General features: G+C 45.3%; 1 non-coding gene across 1 annotated transcript; it reads right to left on the bottom strand.

Annotated features, from left to right (window-relative positions):
• Positions 1–7,199: 7,199 nt before the first annotated feature.
• Positions 7,200–7,390, bottom strand: LOC129345773 (U2 spliceosomal RNA). The gene has a single exon (XR_008598611.1). It is a non-coding gene; the product is annotated as a U2 spliceosomal RNA (small nuclear RNA).
• Positions 7,391–8,835: the final 1,445 nt, after the last annotated feature.

Here is an 8,835-nt window from a genome sequence, read left to right as displayed (position 1 = left end):
GCAACCCCGTGTGGCTCAATACAACTCTGTTGTAAAAGCACCAAGAAATATCCACTAAGTAGCTGCCTTACGAGAGCAAAGAGCAAACGCCCGTCTTTCTTTCTGTGATGGCTTGTGAGGATTCAGTTTCTTTTTGGAGACAGGCAGACACGCTGGATGTCTCCATGGCAACCAGCTTGAACAACTGAAGGCCCACCTACGCCAGGTGATACTGCAGGCCACAATCCAGGCCTACCTTTGCATAGCACTGGTGCTCATGCTGCTTTTAAAAACATAAGTCCAGGCGCACATATAACTTATGCCTGTGTGAGTTCTATGGGGCTAGATCAGGAACAGAACTTGGAAGACTAGCTAAAGCAGCTCCTTTAGCTCAAAACCTTCCTCCATATGAAATAACACAACAGGGTTTTATATTATTACAAACCCCCGGGGTACAACAGTGAATAGAACCATGCTGCTAATAACCTGACCATTTCCACACGTTATCTGCCACAAGTTCTACGTTGTTGGGAAGCTGGTTGCATGCTCCTACCCACTGCAGCTTCATAGCGCATTTGGGCATCTTCAAGGGTTTCTCCGGCTTTTCTCTGATCCTTCTCAAATCTGGTTTGATCCCATTTTGGGGAGAAAGACAGCAATAAACCCTACATGGCTGCTATGTGGTGGGAAAATTTTGATCTTCCCACCTATGTGGCAGCCATTTCCCCGAGGCTGCCTCTACACGCGCCCCGGACTGCGTGATGAAATGATGTCACTGTGCGTGACGTCATCACACAGTAAGCCGGGCCCATTGGCCGGCGGGTGGCTGGGATGGCGCGCGGAGGCTGCCCTCGCTCCCAGTCGGGCGCGGTGGGTGGCTGGGGAGGTTCCGCATGCCGCCCCGGATGCCTGCCGCGCCTGGCCCGCGGCTGCTGCGCCCAGCCAAGGGCATGTGTTGGCGCCAACGGCAGCGCGGGGTGGGAGGGCTAGCAGGCTGCAGCAGCTGCGGGCCAGGCACAGCAGGCGGCCAGGGCAGCGCGCGTGCGGCTTCCCATCCCTCCCACCAGCCGCCAGCGCTGCTGCCGTCAGCTCCTTCATGTGCGCCCCCGTCCCCGGCGCCCCCTCTGGCGCCTCAGTGCTCAAAGCAGGGGCCGGACCTGCCTCAATGGGCGCACCAGCCCTGGTTAAAATGGTATTAAAATATTGCTATACTGATATAATATTATAACAGTATGTGTGTTACGTTCTCTCATTTCCCAGCTATATTTTTTCTAAGAAGAAAGTCTCTAGCCCTTTCCACTGCAGATATATAAGGGGAAAGGCATAATTTTGCAATGGAATGGGGCTAGAGACTTCCTTTTTAAAGAACAAAAAGAGTGGTAAGCTGCCGTACTGCAGTCGAAGCTCTGCTCACGACCTGAGTTCAATCCCAGCGGAAGCCAGGTTCAGGTAGCCGGCTCAAGGTTGACTCAGCCTTCCATCCTTCCAAGGTCGGTAAAATGAGTACCCAGTTTCCTGGGTGTAAAGTGTAGATGACTGGGGAAGGCAATGGCAAACCACCCTGTAAAAAGTCTGCCAAGAAAACGTTGTGATATGACGTCCCCCTATGGGCCAATATGGGACTACCTTCACCTACCTTTTAATATAACAATATTCTAGTGCTTATTTTTTAAAAAATGCTAAAGCCCTGGTGACTCAAGTAGGGTTACCAACATGAGAACAGTGGGCGGGAATGTAATGCCTGCTGAGGCATTGTGTCACTTTCAGTAAAAAAAATAATAACATAGATAGCTCTAGGAATCTTTGGAAACTCTATGGTTTTACCATAGTTTCTGGCCATTCCTAGAGCTATCCCATGTCACCTGTTTTTTTATTGGAAGCGACATGATGCTGAGTGTGATGCTACATTAAAAGAAAAATCTCTTGCAATGGAAGCAGAGGTCAGAGGATTCCTATCTTCAGTGGGGAATGGGAACCATGGGTTTAGAAGTTCAGAGGCCACTGCTGGGGGACAGGGGCTGGAAACTACTGGGAAACCTCCCATGTGGAAGCAGGCTTACCAATGGTTGTTGTGGATTTTCCGGGCTGTACAGCTGTGGTCTTGGCATTGTAGTTCCTGACGTTTCACCAGCAGCTATGACTGGCATCTTCAGAGGTGTAGCACCAAAAGACAGAGATCTCTCAGTATCACAGTGTGGAAAAGAAGTTGGCAGGTAATTTATATCTACTCAGGAAGGTAGGGTTGGGCTGAGTCATCCTGTAAGAGTTTCCCAGGGTGTGGAATGCTAATGGAGGGAGGCTTCACTGTATCCTGAGGAGGTTCTTTTGCATATGGATTGGTGCTTGATATGCTAATCTTCCCTGCAGGGCTATTGTTGGGTATAGAGTATTTTGTTAGCCTGGTGTTTTTCAGGACTGGGAACCATGCTCTATTCATTTTTTGAAGGTTCTTTTTGTTGTGAGAAAAGATAGAATTGTTCTCCTGTCCCTGCAACATAGGAGAAATGTTAGAGAACAGAGTAGATGTGCTTTCTTGTTCCGAAGTGTTTCCAATCTCCGGGTCTGTTGACTTACCAAGTTCCTGCCAGGCAATTTTCCAGTTTTCCTTGGAAATGACAACTGTTTTACTTCTGGATTTTCCCCATAAGTGACATCATGACGTCACTCTGTCACAGATTTTAACTTTAGACCATTGTTTAAGGACACAGTAGGCCTATGAGTTTTCCTTTAGGGTTTTGAGTAAATCTGCAATCATGCACCTTTTCACTGTTTTAGCGAACTTAAAATTTTCAGCCTTGAAAAATATAACATATGAATACATGGCTTATGCCCAGAATAAATCCTAGAACAAACAGAACCAAGTTTGCAACAATTATTCTTTAGAATGCTCAGTGTCTGATATCACATCTCTAGAGAAAAGGAATTAGATCGTTTAATAAAATCATGGAGTCTAATATAATTATGCCTATACATGCAGAGAACCCGCAAAGACATGCAGAGGGCATCTCATTTTCTTTCTCCTCTCTATTTCCTCTTTCCCTTTGCTGAAAACCCCATAGCTTCTCACATTTTCCTATCTCCTTTCATTCCTACCCACTAGCCAAGGAAATTTTATCTCCCTCCTGCCATCTTTAGTTTTCCCTCCTCCCTACCTCTGCCAGCCTCTCCCTGGGAAAAGTCTGGCCAAGTTGTGAAGTGCTAGCCACCGGGCCAGGCTCAGTTGCACGGTGGGGAAACCACAAGGACTTTTGAGGCACACCTCAGTTTCCCTGTATCCTTTTCCCACACTATTTCCTCTTTCCCTACTCCTGGCAGCCCACATATCCTCACCTTTTCACGCTCTCCTTCTCACTGATCAACCAACCTACGTTTTAGCTGCCTCTATCTTCAGCAATATTTATTATTTACTACATTTACCTGTGTTTCCCTTGAATATAGACCAAAAGTAGCGTACATCATCCTCTTTCATTTTATCGTCACAACTTAGGGTTGCCAGTCCCCCGATTGGGCAGGGGATGCCCCGCCCCCAGCTGCCACCATCTGCTGCCCCACCACCATTCACCTTGCAGCGGGCAGGTGTGTGTGTGTGTGTGTGTGTGTGTGTGTGTGTGTGGGGTCACTGGGAAACAGCTGACTGTGTGCACTCCACCCAGGAGGCACACAGCTGAAAAGGGCATGTGCGCTCCCATGTCACTGGAAAATGATGTTTGAGGGCAATTGTTATTGATCTCTGATGCAACCTGTTGATTCCACGTTGCACAAGACATGACATAATTTTCTGGCAACGTGGGTGTCTGTGCAGGGCAAGTACCCTCTCCCTCAGCCTGCTTGGTCCTAGGGGACCTGGTGATACTGCAATAACTCTATGAAATAGGTTAGGCTGAGAAGGTGTGACAGGCTCAATATCACCCAGCAAGACTCCATGGCAAAGTGGGGATTTGAACCTGGGTCTCTCTAACCACAACAACTTTCGTGAGACGCCTGCTGTAGAATACTTGCAAAGAAAAAACAGACCAACGTCCCTGTATATCGAACCAATAGCAAAAGTTCACAACTTATACACCATTTATCTGCCTAAGAAATTAGGCGTCCATAATTATGTAACAAAAATAATCCCAATAAGGGAGAAAAGAGCTAGACAAAATAATTGGCTCCTCACAATACACTGGAGCCTACACAATGATTGCTATTGTAATTGCTAAAGAAGTCCAGACCGGAGCTTTATGATACACTGTAACTCCTGGTCATGAATATGAAAAGAGTCCATATGATGATGGTGATATGTTGCCAAAGATGTGAACAATTTTCAACTGAAAAAATCCATATCTTATATGGATAGCAAAGAAAGGGGTCCCCACAATAGCGGGATGAACAAATAGCCAGTAATTTTCCTCCTCCTCAACATCATCTCCATTATCACGGACATCTCCTCCACATCACCCCTCACCCTCCACCCATGATGTTCTCTTCCCTCGTCATTCCCCAGGCATCTTTAAGACCACCATGGCCAACCCACACAGGCCAGCCTCCCTACACGGTCATCCTGGCTACCACAAAGGGTAGCAAGATGTGGCAGTGAGAGACAGGTGGGAGCAGCAGGGGGGGAAGGCTGGGGGACAGCAGCGTCAAGTGGCACCCCTGTCAAACTGTCCCTGCATTCCATAGCTGGGGGCCATCACTAAAAAGGCCCTGTCCTTTGGGGCCACCCACCTCACCTCAGAATGCGTCACCGCCACAGATAATAAAAGATGCATGAAGAATCAAAGGCAAACAAGATTTCAGAGCTGGTGGGCAGAAGAACGTGATCAAGTATTTATTTAGTTACAATTAGTCCACTTTTCTTGGGTTACGTAAGTGTGAGTTAGTACAGTCAATTTCAAGAACATTTCAATAAGCCATGTAACAGGGTCTATAAATGCAAATCTGCAAAGATTGAAAACTGGCAGAAATCACAATGAGAGTTGAAAAAATGCTGAAACAGAGCATAAGCAATTCTACGACTGATACATAAAAGAACACAGAACTACCCAGTAGGATCATACTTAAAGCAACAGATAGCACACAGTAGCACATGGCAGTAAAGTCTATAGTCTCTATCCATTTATTGATGTATCTCTCTGAGATCACTGCTTACTGTATAGCCCTCCTGAGTAAAAAAGCCCTCTTGAATAATTCAGTTTCACATCGTTTGCAGAAAGCCAGGAGAGTGGGAGCTTGTTGATTCTGCCCATGCACAAGGTGGCACCTGCAGAAGGCCCTGTTCATACGTATGAAGCTGCAGTGGTGGAACAGAGAGAGAGCGAGGTGGCCCTGTAGATATGCTGGACCAAGGTCATGAAGAGTTTTGTATGTGATAGCCAATACCTTGAATTGAGCTTGGTAACTGATAGGCAGCTAGTTGAGGGACTGCAGAATGTGAGTAATATTCATTCCTCTCCTAGCTTCTGATAATAACCGTGCTGTCAAGTTCTGCACCAACTGGAGTCTCTGAGTTAGCTGAGGGCCAAGCTACAAGTGATGAATGACACTTGAACAGCAAGTGCATCAAGTGGAGCGCAAGTGGAGGGCAAGTGAACAGGAAGGAATACACTTGCCGTTCCAAGTGTCATTCGTCACTTGTAGTTTGGCCCTTAGAGGGGAGACCCATGTACAGTGCATTATAATAGTCAAGTCTCAATCTTACTAGGCATAGATCCAGGTGGCCAGATCAGCTTTGTCAAGGTAAAAGGTGATCTTCCGGGCTAGAATGAGGATGAAGAAAGCATTTCTTGCAGCGGCCTTGTTTTTCTAGTATTAGTACTGAATCCAGTATAACCCTTAGGCTCTTAACCAAGTCTGCAAGGGTCAGACGAACTCCATCAAAAGAGGGGAATATATGTCTTTCAAGGTCTTTTCCTTCCCAATGAGCATCACTTCTGTCTTGGCTGGATTCAGTTTCAGTTTGTTTACTTTCAAGCCCATTGACCTCACACAATTCGTATCAAAGTAAACCTATGTCAATTTTAGGAAGGTAGTCCAATTGGCTTACAGTAGATGAGTCTGGTAGCATCCTAAAGACCAACAAGTTTTTCCAGGGTATAAGCTTTCAAGAGTCAAGCTCCCTTCATCAGATATGAGTAGGAATAGCTCTACATCATGGTCAGAAGGTGCGAGGGGTGTTGCAAAGAAGTAAGATAGGATGTGGAGGTAAAATGTAAAATGTGATTAGCTAGATTAGAGCAGGGGAGAAAATGTAGAAAATTGGCATCTGTAGTGAGAGAAGAATCCTTTGTCCCTATTCAGTCCTGACAGGGGTCCATTGTTCTGAATTTGTAAATGAACTCAATTTCATTCTAATCTTTTCTTGAAGTTTCTGTTTGAGGACTGCCACTCTTAGGTCAGAAATGAAATGTCCTGGAAGAATAAAATGTTCTCCCACTGGTTTTTCAGTGTATTAATGTCAGATTTATGTCCACTTATTCTTTTGCCTATGGACTAATCTGTTTGTCTGATGCAGAGAGAGAGGAAGGGTATTGTTGGCGTTGATGGCATATATAACACTGGAAGATGAGCAAGTAAATGGCCTTAAGATGTTATGTTTTGTGTTGTTAGGTTCAGTGATGTTGCTGTTAGGGTAAATATGGGGACAATGTTGGTATCTTCTATTGCCGCCTATGTTCCAGAGTCAGATGCATCTGGCAGGGAGAGCTGTGGTTGTCGAAGGCCCATACTACATTGGAATTGGATGGTCTAGCTGTTTGGCTGCTACAAACTAACAGGGCAAACTCCTTTGAAGCCAACTGATACACACACCAAAAGGAGATGTTTACATATACTAGCAAAGGAATGTTTTGATTGCTCCCTCCCCCTCCCCCCCTAATTGCCGCCTCTCTTCTCTCTCCTGCTCTTCTGTATTTGGCCAGTATCTGTATCAGGCATCTGACGAAGAGAACTTGATTCTCGAAAGCTTATGCTACAATAAAATTGGTTAGTCTTAAAGGTGCTACTGGACTCTTTTTGATTTTGCTACCACAGACTAACACGGCTAACTCCTCTGCATCTGTGTTCATGTTAGAACGTGCATTGCTGTGAGAAGTTGTGAGTGAGAAACATAAGTTTATTTTTATGAGAACTGTGTAATATTAGTTAGATTGAAATGTAAGAAGAAAGTGAGAAAGAAATGAAAGTAAAAAGAAGAGATTTTTTCAATCTATTTTTTAACCAGTGATATTCTCCCCAAGGGGAGGTGCACCGTTCCTGGAGGTACTGCAATACCAGGTCGATGCGTGGAGTGGACGGAGCAAGCCCCTATTCCATCTCCCAGTTCCAAAAATCCATTTAATATATAGTCCTCAGATAGAGGACGTATCAGATATTAAACTGATAAGAACAGATACTACACTTGATCTTAGCCAAAAGGCCGAGAAGCGATAAAGAAATGCTCCAGAAACTAGCATTTTGTACCATCCGAATTTGCTTCAAGGGCTCTGAGAGCAACGCAACAGCCTGAGGTGCCCAGCCTCACAGCCAGGACACCTGAGGGCATAAGACCACCCATGACATTCTGAAAGTGCTACTCTTTCTACCTTTCAGATGATCAACCTCCAGCCAGATAGTTTGATGACATAATCTGTAGATTTTCTTCGCTTTGTCAATTTCATGATTCTGACTGCCAGGACTGAGATAGACATTGGCTGGTGATCTGCATACTCCCGCCTCCTTTCCCATGATGCCCTGTGGTTCCGTTAACCTTTTAGCTTCACGGCTGATGCCAAAACGTTTCCCTTCCTGCATTCTTGTGCTCCATTTTCCAGCTCCTAAAACAATTTCTGGAAGAAGGGGAATATTTCAGGCTCTTCAGAAAGGATTGGGGAGAAATGGCACTAGGGAAAGAGGATCCTGTATTAGCATATTCATTCCTTTCGTAATGAATGAGATCTGTTCAGTGATCGAATACACATTAAGCGTCTTCCTCCTCCAGGCTTGTATTTTCTTCCTCTTCCCTTCATTCCCTCATTACCTTCTCTGGCACTGGCCGTCTATCGCTTTCCACAATCAAAATCTGACGCTTCTGAACTCATCTTCAGGAGGACTGGAGCAGTCACAGATCTCCCAATAAGGAATCAAGTAGACCTTTCTGAAAAAGCAGACCAACGAGTTAAAAGTTAAATTGCCAGCGATATTACCATGTACAACTCTTGAAAAATCTAGCGTTTTTAAAAATGACTTGCAAAGGAATTCAACATTTGAGTAAATGTATTTTCTGGTAAAATTCAGCATGGTTTTGGGAGGCTGCCAATGCAAACTGTAAGCAGTTGCAAGGCAAGTTAAAGAGCTGTCTGTTGCAACTGGACAACCAAGTATGCTGTGGTATCTTAAAGATTGGTAAGCGGCAGTGCTGCAGCCCAAGCTCTGCTCACGACCTGAGTTCGATCCTGGCAGAAGCCGGGTTCAAATAGCCAGCTCAAGCCTTCCATCCTGAGTACCCAGTTTCCTGGGGGCAAAGTGTAGATGACTGGGGAAGACAATGGCAAACCACCCCGTAAATAGTCTGCCAAGAAAACGTCGTGGTGCAATGTCCCCCCATGGGTCAGTAATGACTCAGTGCTTGCACAGGAGACTACCTTCACCTTTACCTACACTGCTTGGAGCATCAGAGTTTTGTGTGAGCCAGAGGTCAGCTGCATCCAGCCAAAAAACTTACAATGCAATTTTAAGCTTTCTTCCAATCCAAATGCCTTTAATGGATTTAGAAGGGTATAACTCTGCTCAGGGCTTATTTTTTCTGAAGTTTTATTTACATTATTTTTATTTATCCATAAGGTAGGGGCCACCACAGAGAATGCAAATCCACAGGCAGCTGTCAATCTTACCTGT

Source organism: Eublepharis macularius, chromosome 1 (genome assembly GCF_028583425.1).
Source record: "Eublepharis macularius isolate TG4126 chromosome 1, MPM_Emac_v1.0, whole genome shotgun sequence".
Taxonomy (NCBI): domain Eukaryota; kingdom Metazoa; phylum Chordata; class Lepidosauria; order Squamata; family Eublepharidae; genus Eublepharis; species Eublepharis macularius.
Note: the sequence above shows the minus strand (reverse complement) of the source record. Positions and strands in the feature narration are given on the sequence as shown.